The following is a 21,455-nucleotide window of genomic DNA, read 5'->3' on the forward strand; positions in this document are numbered from 1 at the left end:
ATAATCAAGGGAAGGATAAGGACTCGAATCTCACCTTCATAGTCCTGAGGGACAAGGGGAGACGTGATGATGAAAGAAAGGATCAGGCACAGACAAGTGCATCTCTCGATAAGGAGAGAGAGGGAAAGAAGTGGAAAGGAAGTGAAGACAGAACTGATGAGATATCATTTGCAAAAGATGAATGGATGGGAGGACAAATTTTATTGAAATTTGATGGGAAAGGAAGTGATGATGTGAGATCTAAGGAGAGGTTAGATGAGGCTCAGAGAAAGGAGAAAGGATAAGGAGGAAAGATAGGCTGAGGCGAGAACATCTACATCGCGAAGAGCAGGAAAAGCAGCTCGATCGCAAACAGAGAGCAGCCTATGACCACGACAGACAGAAACAGCAAAGGTTGGAAGAAGAGCAAAGGGCATGTGAAAAAAAATAAGGAGATGAATAGATGAGGAGATACGAAAGACAGATCAACGTAGAAATGAAAAGAGAAGGGAAGAAGATAGAGTCAGAGAAGAGGCGAGGGAGCGCAAACAATTTGATGATAATATTGAACTTAAGTGTAGACAGAGGGAAAGCAATCTTGAATATTTGGAGAGGGTGGTTAAAAAACCCAAACCAGTGGTAGACTGGGAAGACATTGAAGAATTGTTTCCCGAATATGACTCAGTACCAGACACGTCTAGGGCAAATATTGAAGATGACTTCGACACCAGAAGCATCGGGTAAACGATTGATGAAATATATGATGAAATGGGGCTAGAACAATTACCCCAAGGGGAGGGGGAGGACGAGCGCCTTGAGAGCACTCAGCTATGTCACCCGAAGTAGTGGTATTAGGAAACTGTCCCTGGATAGATTAGAGATAAGTAGAAACGATGAGGACACAAGGAGTTGCGTGAATCGGGAACAAACAATGTCCAAGAGGAGGAGCGTGAGGCAAGTGAAGAAGGGAGACGGCACGAAAGACGACTCCCAAGCGACAAAGGGGTACCATGGTCAGATGCTAGCGAGTCCGCAGCAAGGGCATCAGAGTCAGCTGCACAGTCTGACCGGCAATAAGGAGCACCCCATAGTCAGAGGGGGGTGTCGTCACCACCCTATGTAGACAGATTGAGGACATTGCCAGGATGACAGTGATGTAGGAATACTACCCCTGCGATAGAGAGGAGAGGAGGAGAGCTATGAGAGAAGAGAAAGAAGGCTGCGCATTCCAATTTCTGCTACTAGAAAAGGGGGGGCAAGACCACAATATATTCCATGGCCATACATGGACCGAGAAAACCTGAAGAACAAGCTTCCGATGCTGACACGGGAGCCGGGAAATGGATACATGAGTTAGAAAAAATGACATTAAAGGTCTCCTGTTCGCCATACTTGGTGAGAGAGCAGATGATGTGTGGACACAAGCATGCTACCCTGGTGTAACCACAATTAAGACTGCACACGACGGAGCGCCATTTAACAATTGCAGAGCAGCAGTATGGAAAGCGCTACGGATGCTTTACACAGACAGTTCTGATGTAGAAGCTATAATGACTCGAAAAATGAAGGAGTCAGAAGATCTGCTACTTTATATCCAGAATTTTCAAGATGTGTGGGTGCTTGAAACATATAAATCCTGGACAAAATCAATACCTGTGTTTTACCACATATTGTGCTAGGGATTGTCAGAGCCAGTGCAGAAACAACTCAAGAAATTGGTAGGAGTTGATGGTGAACCTTGGGCTGAAATACAGCTATCGTACATTACTGTAGATTGTTAATAGAAAAGAATCGAAAAAAGGAGGAGACAAGAAAGGTTGAGGAAGCGAAGATGGTGCAAAAGAAATTATCGAAGTATGCTCTTGAAGGAGCCATGCTAACCAATGCAGCTGAACAAAACATGCAACAGGTGGCTAACACACAGCAGAACAACCAGGGTAACGTAGGATTTTACCCAAGGGGAAGAGGGTTTAGAGGAAGAGGATGGCAGAGCAATCAGGGAGGTTTCCAAGGTGATCAAAGAGGCTTTCAAACCATGCAAAATGGTAATTTGGATATGTCAAATGGACAAATTATCCAACCACCTCCAGTATGTTGGCTGTGTGGACTGACAGGGCATTTGGCGCACACGTGCAGAAGTCAAGGCACGTGACAGAATAGCCAAGGAATGGGAGCAGGTGCTGCAAATCCACCTGCTTTCCCACAACAGGGCGTTGTACAGAATCATACGGTGCAGCAGCAAGCGCCAGGAGTGCAGCAAGGGGTGCAACCACAGAATATAGGGAATTTTCCACAAGGACAAACCCAACAGGCACCACCACAACTGCCACAGACCCAGAACCCTGGAAGTGGAAGCAACAATGGGAATGGGGAAAATCTGCAAGTGCACAGTGGGGCAAACTTATATATACACTAGGAGAGCTCACTGGGAACCGTGATGTGCTCTATCCTATCAGTGACACCAGACCCTCATTGAGAACCTAGGGTGAATGTTGTTATAGGGGGTAAAGAATATTCCTTCCTAGTGGACACAGGTGCAACACGCTCATGCATACGAGAAGGCAAGCTTTCCTCCGCGAGGCCATAGATATTCAGAGTTTTACAGGAGCTCACAGTCGAGTTCCCTTTACAGACGCACTCCCAGTCTCTGTAGGTGAGTGCAAAATGAATGTACCTTTATTATATTCACGCCAGACCCTTGCAAACATTTTGGGTCGAGACTTAATGACAAATTGAACATGACGATTTCGTTCATGGAGGAGGACATAGTATGCTCTACTCCGGGAATGCATTATTCAAATGTATGCAAAATAATTAGAGCATAGCCATGAGAGCAATACCGCTGGAACCAGAAGAAGTTTTCGCATATGGCATGCGTGTGCTTATGGCAGGAGTACCAGGCCGCGTAGACAGAACTATGAGAACCCCCAATGAGTTTTTATTCAGACCAAGAATACCTATGCATGAAGAGGAGGGACAAGTATTTCCCTTGATGATACATGCTGCAGCAGTACGAGGGAAAGTTGCATTGGTCGACGGATACAATGATGAAGGCAGGCAATGGTGAGCTATCATCACCATTGAAGAAGGGTATCGAGTGACTGACGTCACCGATGACGATCTGTTTGAAGAACAACCAGGCTCAGAAGAGACAAGGGTGGAAGTAAGTCTCTTATTTTGGGTAAAAATGATCAGAAGAGAAGTGCCTCAGAGAATGATGTTGGCGCTGAAGCGTCCGGAATATTTTGATGAGGACATAGCTAAAGTGCCTGTCTCAGTATGGACTACAGGACCCTATGATATAGGCCTCTTGATGGGGGTGGGAGAAGTGAAAATTAAACTAAAACCAGGAGCAATTTTGCAGAGAGTCCGACAATATCCCATGTCCAGAGAGGCAGACAAAGGGATTTTTAAGACGATCTGTGCCATGATGGACCAGGGCATCTCAGTGATGTCAGAGTCACCGTGTAATACGGTGGTTTATCCTGTCAAAAAATCAAAGGGAGGGTCTTGGTGTTTAATCCAGGATTTATGAGCATTAAATTATATTGTTAAAGCCGAGTTCCCTTTATTCCCTAATCAATCAACTATCCTATGTAATATACCCATCTCGGCAAAATATTTCACGTTGATTGACTTGAAAAATGTTTTTTTGTCAAACCCGTTGCACCATGACTCACAAGATCTGACGTCATTCACGTTCAGACAAATGCGTCTGGAAAGCACAAGGCTGCGACAGGGGTACTGTGAGTCCCCATCAATTTTCAACAGAATCCTGCAGATGGACCTAAGAAATATTGCATTAAGAAGTGTTGTCTTGCAGTATGTGGATGACATTCTAAACTGCAGCACCACAGAAGAACATTGTAGGCAGGATTCTGTTCAGCTACTGACTATACTGGCTGAGAAAGGATATAAGGTTGACAATGAAAAGCTACAATACTGTCAAAAGGAAGTGCTGTACATAGGCCAACTGATCTCTCATGAAGGGAGGAAGGTGACCCCAGAAAGGGCTGAAGCAATATTGAACACAGCTAAGCCACACACGATAAAGCAAATGCAGAGCTTTCTAGGCCTGTGCAACTATGTTAGGGCATGGGTTTTCGATTACAGCTTGTATACTAAGCCTTTACTCCAGTCCCTAAAGAAGGCCCAGGTGACAAAGGAAAAGATTGAATGGTCTGAGGCGATGGAAAAAGGGTTTGCTGAACTCAAGAGAGCAATTTGTACGGCTCCAGTTCTCGGAATTCCTAACTATGCCGAGAAATTGTACCTGTTTTTGAAAACAAATGGCAGCGTCATGACGGTAGTGCTCGCTCAAAGAACCTTGCTGCGGTACAAGCCCTTAGCATATTACAGTGGGAACTTGAACCCAGTAATGAAAGGTCAATTCCCATGTGAACAAAGTTTAGCTGCCGCAGCGTTTGCCATAGAGAAGGTGACAACCATTGTAATGGGATGTTCCATGATGTTATACATGCAGCACTCGTTATTTGCCATATTAGAGAAACAAAAAGGCACATTGACATCTCAGAGAGCTTCTGCTTATGAAGTGATCATATCAAATCCAAAGATCAAATAATCCGATGTAAAATAGTGAACCCAGATACATTCATAGCAGAGCCAGTCACTGAAGGAGAGACGATACATGACTTTGCAAATTATGAAGAATTCTATGATGAAATTCCCAGGGTAAAAGAAAATGCCTTGGCAGGAGGAGAAATCGTCTTTATTGACGGGTCTTCGAGAATCGATCAAGCTGACGGACAAAGATATACAGGCGTTGCTGTGGTGAAGCACACAGCAAATGGAGAATTTCGAGTACTCGTCAGTGCACGAATACCATCTCATTACTCAGCACAGGCTGCAGAATTATTGGCGTGGATACTCGCCATTGAGAATCACGCAGACCAGGAACTAACGGTGTACAGTGGCTCCGCCTATGTGACGTCCACAGTGCACGTAGGCCTAGCGCGCTGGAAAAGGAAGGGCTACCTCCGAGCAGACGGCACGCCAGTGCAGCACGCAGCCTTATTGGACAGGCTGATTAAGGCACTACAGCTCCCAATGGGCATAGCGGTCGTGAAATGCGCCGCCCACATGAAAGGGACAGATTTTGTGTTGCATGGAAATCACACAGCAGACACGGAAGCCAAGCGTATGGCATCCAAAAGTGAGACAATTATGGAAGTAGAAGTGGTGTGCACCCATGAAAGGATAATGGTAGCACAAACCACACCAGAAGCCTATAGCGATCTTGGGCAGGCACAACTAATGGAGCTCCAGGGGGAGGCACCACATGAGGATAAAAACCTGTGGAAACATTGAGGGCGCTCTTTGAACCCCTCTGACAGCACTGGTAAACCAGTGATGCCTGTAGCCCTACTAAAAATATAATTGGAGCAATTGCATTACCCGATGCACCTGACAAAAGAGAATCTAGCAGCAACGCTCGCGGAAGACTGATTTATACCGAATTTAGCTGAGCATGTTGCATCCTTTATGGTGAACTGCATAATCTGCCAGCAATTCACCGCTGGACACACATTAAAAGTAATGAGAGGAGTCATCCCCCGGGCAAATGGGCCTTTTCAGCATCTGCATGTCGATTACTTCAACATGATTCAAGTATACAACGGGTACAGATACTTAATTGTCATGGTGTGTCCATTCTAGATGGATAGAAGCAGGTCCATGTACACACCCAAACTCTACCTGTGCGGCCAAATTCCTAGTGAGGGAAGTGTTCCCTAGGTAGGGGGTGTGTGAAGTAATGAGATCAGATAATGGGGCTCATTTTGTAAATACAGTCTTTGAGCAGATCAGCTTGTTGCTTGGTATAAAGCACAAGTTCTCATCGGCGTATCATCCAGAAGGTAATGGGATTTGTGTGAGGCTCAACGGCTTGTTAAAGGAAAGGATAGCCAAGTTGAAGCTTACTCTAAAGAGGGGATGGTTGCACTGCCTTCCATTGGCATTGTATGCTCTTCGGAACCAACCAAGCTCCGACCATCATCTTACGCCACACGAGATAGTCACTGGAAGGAGAATGAGGACCCCTTTAACCTCTCAAGACAGTGCTGGATGTGATGCCCAGTCAACCCGACAGGTGCTAGGATCCGAAATGCAAAGTACTTGAACTGCATAACATCCACCCTGTAATTTCAGACCAGCTGCAATGACGACGAAAAGGGTGCAGCACAGCGCAGCACACTGAAGGGGGCACTGCAACAGACTCAGTTCAAGGTCTACGTTTTCCACTCATGTTCCCTGGAGATAGTGTGCTGGTGAGAAACCACCTGAGGAAGAGGTGGGACGAGCCAAGATTCAATGGTCGTTTCATCGTGGAGGACTGCAGTCCGTCAGCTGTGATGCTAAAGGGCAGGAGAGAATGAATTTTCTTAAATGACATTAAGCCCTATATTGGAGAAAACCCCCTGCCTGCACCCCACTGCAAAGAAAATACAGACAACGGGGAAAAACCACAGCACGTGCAGACGAGATCCATGATGTGGAAGAAGGACGCATGATCAATAAAGCAAGACAAAGAACCCTTTTTGCAAATTGTGGCTTAAATTGGACATTTCCTCTAAGCAAGAAAAAAGGGGATAAGGACATAAAGAACAGACACTCTGTGCATCCTAATTGCAGGGTGAAGAAGAAAATTGCGCATATAAGCCAAAGCATGTTTTGGTGACACAAACTTTTGAACCAAGTCACACTTAAGCCTTGTTGAGGAAAAGACTAAAACAAACTTTGATCAAGGACTCTTATATTGTAAGCAGATACAGTATTCTGATTCATCCAGTACCAAGACTTTGTTTGACAGCACTTATTGTGTCCCCCAGTAGAGACATCACAAAGGACGTGCTTGCCTACTTCCACTTAGTATTAGTTTCATGTCCGTCACTGGTAGGGAGGGTCACCAGTGTCACAGACTTTCTACAAGATCCTGAGAACGAAAAAGTAATCAGACACCTGCTTACTGTCATTGCAGAAGCCTCCATTGTACTCCCAGAGTACAGTGATAAGGGCACAAATGCTTCCACCACAGGTGATACTAGATGAACTCATCAGTACACTTTTCTTTCGCATAATCGAAGAGTGCCCATCTATTGTTGGAAGAACCACAGACACTTTGCCATTTATTCGAGAGCCAGCAAACACTGAACATTTAGAGCAATATGTTAAACAAAATTAGCATATTGGTCGCACTCCATGCATCCGGACAGTGCAATTTTTGTTCACGTCAAGGAAATAACTTATAGTCCTGAACCCAGCAAGACAGGACAAATGTCCCTTTCACTAGAAGGCAGCAGACTGATGCACAGTGTCTTTTTCCGCATAGTGGTTGACTTTCCTGAATTAGTGGGGAGGCCTATCGAAATTGACGCCCCCACATTCATCCGAGATCCAGCAAATATTGCACAATTGGGAATGCTCCTGCATGGAATAATCCTCCAAGTGGAACTTTCCAATCATCGAAGAGACTATCTGGGGAGATTCTGAAAAAAACGTTCTGCCGAGGGACAGATCGAGGGAGCAAAGTCAAGAGCCCTAATTATTGTATTTGTTGACATTCATACTGACTTGAGCACAACACAGCCACAGGATTGAACCAGATTAAAGGAGTGAACCGAAAGCTCACACACTTTTGAACCTGAACAGTAGAAGTGACTCACCAAAGTGTTAGTCTAATCTATTTTTTCCATATTCTAGCAAGGGAACTGAATCCCGCCTCAAGAGACAATTACCTTCCGCAAGAGGGGGGACACTTGTGAAGCACTTGACACTTTATGACACAAACTGTTCAAGGAACGGTATTGAGTGGAGGAAAACAATAACATTAACACTTGGCGAATGATCGAGATGGGGGCCCAGAACAGCAACCTGGTTCTCTCACAAGCAAAGGGGCACCCTCGCTTCTCTGGAAGAAAATGCTGCCGCCTTACTTATCGAACTACAATGTACCTCTGCATTGTGTTTATCATTATTTTACTGTCATTAACTATCAGACCTGCATTTTTTATTGGTGCACAAAGCGTTCCAATTTCAGTGCACCCACCTGATGATGTACGCATGAAACCCACTAAAGCACCCAGACCTTATATAGTCATTCCAGTCCTGAGAAAATCTGATGGTAAAGTACATGAAATGAAAATGAATGTAATTAGCAGTGATACATACACACTTGAGGTAATGAATGAGCAGGAAAGCCGGAGACAGGGTCGGCACGAAAGGCATGAAGACAAAGCACTGACACCCATACACACACACACAATGAATGCACACGAACCAGGCCTAGTGTTGATGACCACAGAACGTCAAACGAAAGCAACAGAGAAGACGAGACTGCCTACCGGGAAAACTTTCACAGGAGATGATGAGAAAAACAAGATGAAGTAAGAGGAGAGTCGACAGAAGCAGTGCTATCAGACGCCCTGCGGAAAACAGAAGCGGCCGCAGAAGGACTCTCTGCAAGGCACAAATGTTAGTAGATCTTCTACTACCAAACATAGCCAGAGTAAAAAAACTACAAGAGGAACTGAAGAACAGGACAACAGAAGCTGTACTATCCAGCACGCATAGTCCAACACAAGGGACAAGTACCAGGCCCACGATACAGCCATACACTGGGCCGGCGACAGGCTGGTGGTTGATAAAGGCACTAATAGATGGCAGGAAAAGGATGCAAGAAGAGAAGGAGAGAACTGCAAAACCTCCATTTACCCCATTGATGCAGATAAGGAAACCTGCACCGTGGACCAGAATACCTGAGAGTCTTCCAGCAAGAAAAAGCCACACAGATGCATTTAGGGATGTAGTTATAGCAAACTACTGGAAGAAACTGAGAATCAAGAGAAGCCTACATGAAGATAACAATGAACTAAATGACTACCTGGACAGCACAGCACGTCTATTTGGTACCAGCACATGAAAGAAGTTGGAAGACGAACTTCAGAAGGAGAATGCTTCGTTTGTGCACTTCTACCGTACAGCATGGGGAAATCCAAGATCTTTGTGGCTGTCGAAATAGATGTCCCGATGGCACATTGTCTGTCACATGTAGCAATGTGCAACACCAGAGGCCAGTTCATGGGGAGTGATGCCTCACTGATATGGGCAACTGAAACAGATTACCCTGATGAAGATGATTATGTTCAGGACATTAAGACGAGAAATAGAGCTCATACTAGGAATCACGTGATCAGGTACGAAACACCTGAAGTTAAAGGAGCAGGAATAAGATGGGATATAAACCAGAGCCTGAACGTCCAAGGGAAAACCCTGGAAGAGGCTCATATGTGCCAGAACAGAGTCCAAATTCAGATTTGGGGAACAGTGCTTTCCCCCAACGGATAGGAAGAAGGAGTGGTAATCTGCTGAGCATGGATGGTCCTTGGAGCCTACAAGGAAGCAATAGAAAACTCACAGAGGTTGTGCAAACCTCTATCGCTGAGACTCACAAGATTACTGACATGGGTCGAAGACAGAGGAGGACCTCTGCAGATAGTGCCACTTGAAAGCCTGAAATTGGGCTTCAGGAGCAATGGCACAAGAAAAATAGGAGAGAATCAGAACTGTGGACACATTTTTGAAGCTCCAGGAATGACCCATGGGACTGCAGTAATCATGGATCATTATTGGCCGTGTGGATCCAAAGCATACATCAAACTGCCAAAGAACTGGGGAGGCATATGCACAATAGTGAATGTCCACGTTCCAGCATTAGTGATCCCGAAAAATGACCTGAATATTGACAGTTTCCTGAAGGCAGATGCTCACCTGAGGAGAAGGAGATCTGTGGAGCTGGTATCCCGACTGAAGAGAGAGAATTACTTCTCTGCCAAATCAGAAGAAGCATTTCATTCAATCCCATACAAACACAGGCTGTTCAGCCTCACCTCATCAGTATTTGCGACAATCCTCATGCCAAGGTTTCAAGTTGGAGCAAATACTAAATGGTTACAAATCACCAGGTGGACGCTGCTGCAAACCATCAACTCGACAATAAAAGGATTCAATGAAATCAAGGAAGAGTTAAGAGCAATCGGACTGATAACTTTCCAGAACAGATATGTACTTGACATGATCACAGCGATGGATGGAGGTGTTTGTGCAAAGAATCGGGGAATCATGTTGCACATTTATAAGTTCTCACAATGAGGAAAATGGAACCTTAACAGAAGCCATAGTTATGCTCACAAACCTACAGAACCAGATGATCGATGAAACTGACGAAGTTGATGATGACAGCTGGTTTGGATCACTATTCTTGTGGGTCCCACAATGGATGGCAGACACATTCAAGTTTCTGGAAGCTTTGCTATTGATGATACTATTAGGATTTTGTGCTATCAAGATGATAATCTCACAATGCCAGAAAAATGTGAAGAAAGCCATAGGGATGAAGATCATGATTGATGTCGAGCCAGGATGGAATCCCAGAGACCTAACTGACGAAGAAATAAAAGACTTTGTGAAGGCCAGCAAGCATGCACCAGAAGGAACAAAGTTTCTGTATCCCTGGAAACACAGAAATTATGAAGGAAAATGGATCTATTGCAGCCCAATTGGACAATGTCAGCTAATGACAAGGAACAAAGAAGAACACATGAAAACAGTGGGAAATCTGAAAGAAATGGATACAGAAGAACCAAGTAAGATTAACCCCAAAGAGGAATCAGAAGTGGTCAATGAACTGACCAGAGGGGGGAGTGTAGAGGAGGTCCCAAATATGGCCTGCACTCCAGTCGCCCATTTTGAAGTACCAGGAACATACACACCGAGATATGTGATGTACGATGAGCAAATAAACCAGCAGAGAGCTGCACTAGGGCTCTGCTAAGTGCCAATCTGAAGAGCAAGACCTATTGAAGCACCAATAACCAGACAACCTTGGGCAGTAAGGTATCCATTGAGGCAACCATACCAGCAAATCACACGAAATGAAGATTGTTTAAACACTGTCCCAGAAGAAACTCAAAAGGCCTTAATGGAAGACAAATGATGACGTCACAAAGGCCCGGACAGATGTACAGATGAAGAACGACAACCAAAAGATGACACACAAAGACGAAACACCATGGATAAGGATATCACAGACATAGAAGAAGAGACAATGTTGAAATATAAAGAAACGTAACTATAAAGCAGGATGAAATTATTCAACCAGCTAATGCCTGTACATAGGCCTGTAACGCGAGAAGCTATGAAAACAGTGTGGCTTGGTATGCTTAGTAGAAGAATAGAGCGGCAAGCGCCAACTATATATCTACCTGAACGAAGCACATTATATAAGTGCAGTCCACTTTATATAAAAGCAGAATTAGCCCAGGTTACTAAGGGTCAAACAGGCAAGGATTCTTATTCCAGCTAAAACAAGAAGAGAGACAGCGGAATCGAAACTCAGCAAGGAGCAGTCCGTGCCTGGGAAATCGAGGTCAACCCAAGAGAGGGAGGTGGACAGTAACTTCGGAGAATCGAAACTTAACAGCAGAGCAGCCTGCCCCGTGAAGGTCGAGATAAGGGGGCCCAGGCAGGTGGCGGCCAAAAAGGAGAATTAAATGCACAAATAGAAGGAAAAAGAAGCCGATTCACGGTGTGCTAACACGTGACCAGCCAAGCGCGAAGAGGTACCAACGTCTGATGTCACACAAAGCAGTAGATACCATAACTTTTCCTGACAACCTCAGCCAACTAATTTACACATAGCCCTAAAGTACTGATTGATGACCATTCTGCATGCTGCTAATTAAAGTGGAGATTTATGCTTAGGTTTGTAGCCAGCCCAATCACAGTGGGCCAAATAATCTAAGGTCCTATAGATCGTAGAACCAATGAGACGTCGTACTTTTAGTGACGTTTGCTTGAGTAATGTAGAGGGTAGGGCGTAGACGCCCACCCGATAAGAGTTATCCAATCCTCACACTCTGTTACCATATACAGATATATATAGCTCCTATACTTAAGTTACCTTTTCCAACCAATAGAATTGCATGACAAACTTTTGAGTCTTACACGTCAATGATGACGAATTGTGATTATAACTATTGCTGTTTGAATGAAGATTGTTGGGAGTTGAAGCGAGACGGGCCATCGCATCATTGTTAATCTCCATGTTTCCCCGTTTTTTGTACTTGTCATTAAACGGACTCCCCTTTGCCAAACCATTGAAGTTGTCCTTATTGATTGTTGTTGGAGTAAGAGAATCCTGCACCCCATCCACCTCAAGGTGCAGCTATCTCATCTTAAAGTACTCAAGGGTGAGCTCTGATTCTATGGGCCAGTCAGAGGTCACTCCCCCTCATGTACAAGACCATCAGGTGTGTGTGCTTTTTTAGAGGTGAAGCAGAATAACTATATTGGCATCGATGCTGTGAGAGGTTATAAGGCCTTCCATATCTGCAGCATTTCAAAGCATCAAGTTGCAGGTATGGATGTGTTTGGTGGGAGGACAGTGATCATATGTATGAGGTTATGTAAGCAGGTGGTAGAGTGAGCATGTCCTTGGCAAGACCCTCTATGTGTGAAAGCAAGGAAATAATATGAGGCAGGGTAACCAAAAAGGAAACACACCAAACACAGGTTACAAAGGAACATACAAAGTACTTTATTTTATACTGAATCCAGTTACAAAAGAACAGAACAAAATTCAGATAGCTATCGACCCTCAGTACAACACAGCGAACTCCGGCGTGGTTCGGTGTGCTCAGTGAGTGCAAATATTCATTGAAACAGTCAGGCTTTTATACATTTCAAGCCTGCTGTTCAGCCCTCCTTTGGGTTAACCATTCCATAAATAAGTTACTGCTCTAGGGTCCCTTGCCAGGTCAAATCTAGTTCATCTTAGGTTTATACATTAACAAGGAGAAATGGTAATAATGTATGCTCTAGGCCTAACATTACAATGCAGGACTATATTTATACAATATAGTTAAGCAGGTGTTCTCATTCAATTATAGATCAGTTTCGGTGATACAGGTAATCCATTGCACACAGGTCAGCAGAAGGACAAGGTCTCAGCTCATGACCCTAACAAGTGGCCTGCAGGCAAGTTATACATTAGCTGTACAGAGGTCATGACAATCAAGTTCTGTTCTGAATAACATAGGCTACCATTTTAGCTCACATGGTGACTTTATAGAGCAAGAAAACCTAAAATGGCAGCTTGACCCAAAATGACAGTTTACATGGTTTCTAAGGTCAGGACTTTGCAATGCGAGTTTATTCACATGTAGTTTATAAGCAGCTTGTTAGCAGCTTGGCGTAGGCCAATATACATATATTCATAGCAATAGGAGGCACAATATAATTTCTAGATTGACAAACCCTCCTTTTGGCCTATGCCAAGTGCTAAACTACTTCTGATCTCCCTACAAATAACTCCATGTGTCATCGTCCATACACCCTGAATAGCTGTCAGAAATATCTATCGCCATTAGATCTTTTACTAAGATCTCTTTCAGTACATACTCCTTAGAGGTTTTATCCGGGGCATACACTTTATCTCCTATTGTACCTATCGCCTGAGCGCAACATCCCCCTAGCATTGAACATATACTTGGTAGACATTGGATACAACAACAAATAATCAGCAAGACTGAAAGCACTTTCCAACCCCAAGACCGCAAGAAGTCCCAGAACCAAGCGCTAAGATCCCAATTTCCCTCGGGAACATGCACTTCTGAACTAAGAATGTGCACGTTCTGTATTGCCTTAAAAATTGTCAGTGAGGAATCTGGTACGAAAACACAGCAAGCGGACCCCACTAATTTGCATACTCCACCTCGTTCTGCCAGAATGACATCTAATGCCATCCAATTTTGGAGTGCTACCAATCTTATTGCTTTTTGTTCTAGTGTCTTATTGTAGAGTATGTCCGTGGTCCGGTTGATCATTCTCTCCAGTACCCTTGTTAATCCCCTAATGTTCTCAGAGTTTGCTATTTGTCCCCAAAAGGGCACAACTGATTTTGCTATATCTCCCAATACTTGCCCAGGGGTATCTCCATTCTTGTCCCGCCGTGGGCGAGCCTTAGAAACCTCCAATGTACTAGCTACAAATACCCCGGGTAACAGGATTCCTAAATAACAGGTTCCCTGCCAATCCTTGGGCAACCAGGGATATGCTAAACTACCACAAACAAAATAAACAGGCCCCCCTACATACAGAGGCCTGTTTTCTCCAGTCAAATTTACAATGTTCATACAACCTTCAAAATCTCCCATTGGCCGAGTGCCATTTCTTTGTACACAAAATGGGACCGAGTCAGGGCTTTGATTTATAGAGTCCTTATTGCCTATCGGAGCCATTTTAAAGGAAATTAAAGTTTGAAAAGGATGAGACAGTTTATCAGACAGCCTAATAGAAGCGACATTAGGTTTACTTCTATTTGCAAAAAGCGAGCATCCCAGGGGAGTTAATTCACGTTTCTCGAAATCATTCAAATTAGTTCCATCAAAGTTCCCTGAGATGCTATCATTCTAACGGCCAAAGAATAGTGCTCTAAGAGAGGCATAGCAAGCAGTCGTTAAAGGTAAAGGGTGAATATACCATCCCAGTCCCTTGTTCCCATGTTGCGGTAAATGAGTGCAAATCCAACAATTACTCTTATTAAAAATGGCATGCGTTGCATTCATTACTATCATTAGAGTGTTATTATGATACTTTTGTCTATGTTGGGAGTCTCTAGGGGACAGAGTGTGAAGGTGTACAGAGGGAGTCAAAGCAGTCGGTACAATCTCGGTCGGTAGTAAAGGTTTTAGAGGATAGATTTCTTCAAAGTACCAAAGTCCTACAGCAGTAATTGCAAAAATAACAATTATCGTTATCAAAACACAGCAGTACGTTTTCGGAGCCCAGGCACATTGTTCATTGTCCCAGTTGGTCACCCCCTTATTCACAAGTCCAGTGCGGGGAGCAGCAGTGGAGGTGGCAGGCATTGTAGTTCCTCAATCGACGACCCCAATGTTCGTTGCTGGCGACGCTACGGTCGCGCGATTTCTTAGTCCTTCCCAACCCTAGCCAGCAAAATCCCTTTTTTTCCCTTTTGTTTAACAGAAACTTTGTTATACAAAGGAAAACTTTCGATCACTTCTCTTTCTCAAATGCACGGAAAAACCTGTGCCGTAGTTATATTTTCTTCGTCGAAGGTTGTACCTGGTGGTACCCAAGATTGTTTGGTCCGAAAATAAGGTGTCGTCACTTCCTGAGGGAAGCGACGTATCGGAGGCGATGGAAGTCGCAGAGCTTGAAATAATATTTTCCGGAAGTGATTTTTCAAAAAAGTGCGGAGACGAAATGGACTGTTCCCCAAGCTCCACGGGCTCAGAGAAATTCTCCGACGCACTCATAGCGCTGTTTGCTACTCCAAGATCAGGGACTGTAGCATCAGCGAGGGGTTCTGCTTCTTCTGTAACGTGTGGCGTCGGGTGAGGAAGTTTCTTGACATGCGTCGCGTGGATCCAGTGTTTCTTTCCAGCCACCCGCACTGCTGTACGAGTGACCAACAGCACCTGGTAGGGTCCCTTCCAACGAGGAGCGAGAAAGGAAGACCTTTCGTAGGCCTTCAATAGGACACAGCTTCCAGGCTGTATATCGTGTCCTGGGCCCGTGAACCATACAGGTAAAGCTGAAAACACCTGGTGATAAATGAAATACAGGTTTTTAGTTAACTGGTTACAGTAGTCGGAGAGAAGTACATTTTCTACATCGCGCAATGCGCAGCTTTTAGGCAAACCTCAAATATTAGTTGGTCTCCCCATTACCACCTCAAAGGGAGAGAGCCCAGTCTTAGTTTGAGGAGTTGTCCGCATTGAAAGTAACACGATCGGTAAGGCGTCCGGCCATTTTAGTTTGATGCCGGCACACGTTTTAGCGAGCTTGTTTTTTATGATACCATTGTGTCTTTCCACTAATCCGGCGCTCTGAGCATGTCTGGCCGAATGGAATCGTTTGTCAATTTGCAATGCCGTACATATCTGTAGAATTACAGCAGCGATAAAATGCGGACCATTATCCGACCAGATAACTCTCGGCAAACCGAACCGTGGGAAGAATTCCTTTAACATGGTCTTTGCAGTGGTCATGGCTGTAGCGTCTTTAACAGGGAAAGCCTCGACCCACTTACTAAAGGCGCAAATGACCACAAGGACATATTTTAGATTGTTACATCGCTCCATTTCAATAAAGTTAAAGTGAATCACTTCAAACGGGACAGAAGGAGGCCCAAAGCTACCTCTTGGAGTTGCTGTCCCCTTTCCCACATTGTGTTGCAGGCAAATCATGCAATTTTGGACATAATGCTGGGCAATTTTTGAAATCTTATCATTTACCCAGACTTTCTCTAACATTCTCGTGATCTGTTGAGCGCACACATGTGTGGGACCGTGTGCCATGGTAACCATCATTACTATATAGGCATTAGGAAGCAACCATTTCCCTTCAACCATGTCGACCCAACACCCATCATCATCGAGTTTCTCCAAGCCCTCAGCCCACCTCTTGGATTCTTCTAATGTGGCATCGGCTTGGATATCCCGTGCAGACCCAACACCCTCATCCATTGCATAGGCATCTACAGTCTCCCTTGAAACATACATCTCCGTGAACAGATCAGAGGCAGTTTGTCTAGCTATTTGATCAGCGAAAGCATTCCCTTTCCCTATATCATCTATAATCTTGCGATGTGCTGCGCACTTAATGATTGCTAACTGACTAGGGAGCGCAAGCGCTGAAAGCAATTGTACTATCAGGGAGCCATGTTGGATCTTGGTGCCATGCGAAGTTAAAAACCCTCTCTCTGACCAAAGTCTCCCAAAGTTGTGAGCCACCCCAAAGGCATACTGGCTATCAGTATATATGTTTACTGTTAGCCCTTCGGAAAGCTCACAAGCTCGAGTCAATGCTATAATCTCTGCGGCCTGCGCAGAGTTATGCGTAATTCTCTTGTTCTCCACAACCGTACTCAATGTAGTGACTGCATAAGCAGCTGTGGATGTACCATCCAGTAGTTTGAAGCAGGAGCCATCACAAAACAGCTCCCCTTGTGGGTTATCCAAAGGAGTGTCCCTCAAATCAACTCTGCCTTTTGTATCTTGTTCAGTAGTATACAGGCAGTCATGTGACTCTTCGTCACCGCAAACAGTATTTTGCGGGAAAGGTAGGAGTTCAGCCGGATTAAGAACGCAGCACCTCCTAATTTGAATGTGGGGAGCAAACAAGATTAATTCATATCTTGTCAGTGTGTGGAAGTGAGGTGTTGCGTTTGGGTTTTGTTCAATAGAATATCTAGAGAGTGAGGCACCATCAGGGTTAAATCATGGCCTAGGACCATTCCCTCACTCTGTTTTACAGACGCAGCAGCAGTGACAGCGCGCAAACATCTTGGCAAAGCGCATGCAACAGGATCAAGGGCGTAAGAGTAGTAACCGCATGGCCTATTCTTCCCTCCATGTTCCTGCGTTAATACAGCCAAAGCACATCCATCACATTTATGCACAAACAACACAAAGGCCTTCTCATAGTTCGGTGTGCCCAAAACTGACGCCGAACATAATGCAGTCTTGAGCAACTCGAATGAATGTTGATGCTCCCTATTCCATGGCAATGGCAATGAAATACCCTTCTTCGTCAAGGCCAACATCGGTTTTATCACTAGTGAGAAGTTTGGGATCCATAACCTACAGTAAGAAGCCATACCTATCAAGGCTCTAACTTCCTTTTGTGTATTTGGGACAGACATGCCAGAAATGTGTTTTATTCTTTCAGGTGTCAATCTTCTTCCCTCCTTTGACAGGAGATAGCCTAAATAGGCGACCTCCTGGCAACAATACTGAAACTTTTTAAGCGAAGCTTTGTTACCATGCTTAGCTAGATGGATGAGCAACAACACAGTGCCCTCTTTACAAGAGCTCTCAGAGTCAGCGGCTAAAAGCAAATCATCAACATATTGAAGCAACGTACAAGTAGGGGGCAATCCAAGGGTATCAAGCTGCTCTTTCAAAGCCCTACTATAAATACTAAGACTCTCAGTATAACCTTGAGGTGCACGAGTAAATGTGAATGAGCGTCCCCCGAAGGTGAACGCGAACAAGTATCTACTATCCTCATGTATAGGAATACTGAAGAAAGCATTCTTTAGGTCCACAACACTGAAGTGAGTAGCCGTAGCTGGAATCATGGTTAATATTGTCGTCACATCAGGCACAATTGGAAATTACGGAGCGACAACTTTATTAATGGCACGTAAATCAATTATAAAACGAAATGGAATTGCATTATCACCTTTTTTGTACACGGTTAAAATCGGACTATTGCACAAACTTCCTGCAATCTCCTCAATCACCCCACGATGCACAAAATCGGAAACAATGCTCTTCAAAGCTCGCTCGCCTTCAACTGAGATCTTATACTGTGGAATACGGGGCAGCTTAATTCCATGTTTCAAAACTATTTTAACAGGCTCAATCTGCAAATCACCGACATCAATGTCATCAACTGCCTACAAACACTCTGGTACATTACTGAATTCTGGCGGCAAAGGTCTAGTCAAGAATTGCGAAACAGAACATTGCTGTGGTGAAATCGTCAAACGCACTCCATCAGAAGAACAATGAATTACCGCATTTAATTCCTTCAACAGATTCAACCCCAGCAAATTCTCTCCACAATTCGAAGTCAAGAGAAATGGACAGTGGTCCGTAAAGGGACCCAAACAAATAGGTACCGGTGAAGAAACCGGACAAACAACTGGTGTGCCAGAAAACCCTACAGAAACATTGGTTTGCCCTGACATTGGAATGTTTGGAACCCGAGAATGATCAATGGAGCACTTCTGTGCTTCAATGTCTATCAAAAATTGATGTTTCCTACTTCCCACTACCATTTCAATGTAGGGACCTTTCTGATTAACGGGAATAGGTGTAGGTTCCAAACCCTGCATCGGTCAATCCTAACGAAACAAAATATCATCAAAAGGAAGCTCTTCAGATAGATATGCAGCAGAAGGATGATCAAATATGTTTCTAGTATCCACACTCGAAGTCTGATTATCCTGTGAAAAAGGTTGTTGGGGATCCTGTGAAAACTGGCCTCTATCAGGGCCCCCTACACCCGGGCGACCTCTGGATCGTCTACCCATATTTCCAAATGTGTTATTCGACCTCTGTCGAAGGCCGGGGCATTGTGCATGCCAATGACCCTCCTGGCGACAATAGGCACACTGGTTAATATTCACAGGACCCAAGGGCACATTCCCTTGTGGAACATACTGACCTCTAATCTGCGAACTACCCCCTCTGGGGCCTCTAACAATTTGCTGTAATAATACTTTAGTCTTCAAATCACCTTTTCTCTTCTCGACTCTATCTTTTTAATTATTGACACGGTTCTTGTAGTACTGAGCCATGTGCAGTACTTCTGATTGGGATTTCGCCTGCCAAGCGCTCTCAGAAGACATAATTTTTGACTGAATGTCAGGCAGCAATCCACGTACAAATTTGTCCACAAATAATCTTTTCCCAGACTCTGTGCCTAAGTCTTGTCCACTGAAATCCGAGAATACCTGTTTGAACCGAGTAAAGAACTCGGTAGTACCCTCAGATTTTCCTTGGACACAGGCCGTAAGCTTGTCCCAAATAATTCTCTTTTCGGGGATTATAGTTTTCCGTTTTGTAATGATTCTGTCAGGCAAAGTTAGTATCACCTGAGGTGGTCTCTCACCAGCTGGCCTTTCCCCATCAAGCCTAACTATGTTAGCCCATGGATCTCCCAACCCTGGTACATCGTCTATAGTTCTAACTTGTTTCCACAAATCTGCAGGCAGGAGTACAGGGAATAACAAATCAATGTCGCCTAGGGTAAACACTGAGGACTGCAAAACGGACTCTATCTCTTTATAGAACCCTGTCGGATTTTTCCTAATGTCAGGAATAGTTTGTCTAATAGTATTCACTTCCTGTTGTGAAAACGGGACGTGAACAAACTGCGATACATAATGTGCAGGAATGTCCACAGCAGGTGTACCTGCTGCAGCATTAGCAGGAATCTCAACCTTTGGGACAAATGTCGGAGGAACCTCTCTCATAGGCAACTGAGATGTAGGCAACTCCGAACGCTTACTGAGCAACAGAGCTAAGTCGAGCGCTAAAGCAGTTGAAGAAGTGTCAAGTGAAAAAGCTCTCTTATAAATGCTCAATAACTCTGTGGGACAACTAACCTTTCTCTTTAAACATTCATCCTGCAGGTACTCCACCATTACCTGTATCACTTTCCTCTGCATTTCTAGCGTATATTGACTGTATGTGTCATATACCTCAACTGGAGTTATCGATATGTCTGAAATCCATCTAATCGCATCTTTTGTACAAATTTGCGCCTCCTCAGATGTCGATTTACGACACAGAAGAAATCGTTTCTGTACATACATACTTTCTTCTTCGTCATCCTCATTCCGAAACCTTTCCAACTCCTTTCTATACTCAAATATCTTCTGAACATGCTCATGTACCTTCTTCACAGTGTCTCTTGAAAACGCTAAAGTATTCAGGTCCCTCAACCCTTGTGGGAGGTCTGCATTATTTAATTTACCCCACATTACACATAAATGAATCCCTAAACCTTCAGGAAAATTATCCCTATTAGAAAGTGTGGCAAGAACATTAGCTTGATCATCTCTCTCCATACAATGCTTAACCCATGCAAACAAATACTGTTTCTTTTCTGTAGGAACAGTATTACGAGTAACAATCCTCGACCCCGCACCCTGATCAACTACAAGCGGTACAGAACTACTTGGGAGTGAGGGTACAGGCAAATTCAATGGAGGTATTATGACTGGTGCAATGGGAAGAGGCAGAGGAGCAGGTGGAGGAACAACAACCGGAGGAATAGGAACAACAGGTTGAGCAGGAAGAGCAGGAATAACAGCAGGAAGAGGTACAGCAGGAGGAAGAGGAACATACGGAGGTGGTGCAGAGGCACCAGGCCTTCGTTCATTTAACAATTTGTCGATAAACTCATTAGAAACATGAAGATCTTTAGAAGGATAGATTTTCTGAATACCGAGTGAGAAAGCCCTGTCCATATTCCTAACCGACTCAGACTGTTTGTCCTGATCATATAACAACGCCTTTTCAGCATTTGTTTTATGACGGCGCACATGTTTTTCCCTACTTTTAAGCTGCTGCAACGCTTCTCTTTTCCAATTTTGCAAAACATCAAATGCTGCAGGTCTGGCCTTCTTTTTTAACAAGACTGACTCTAAATATTCAATCTGAGGGATCTCAAAACTACCATTGACTGGCCACTGAAGTTCGGAGGCATGTCTGGTTTGTCTGTGCCAAATTTTATTAAATACTACACTTCCAATGCCATGCTTACAGTACATAGTACATGCCGGTGACCCCTCCTGTGGTGCCCGACGGCTAAATTCCAAAGATTGTCTATCGCTGCGGAATAATGCCCTAAAGCAG

Source organism: Ambystoma mexicanum, chromosome 7p (genome assembly GCF_040938575.1).
Source record: "Ambystoma mexicanum isolate Mex_15411 chromosome 7p, UKY_AmexF1_1, whole genome shotgun sequence".
Taxonomy (NCBI): domain Eukaryota; kingdom Metazoa; phylum Chordata; class Amphibia; order Caudata; family Ambystomatidae; genus Ambystoma; species Ambystoma mexicanum.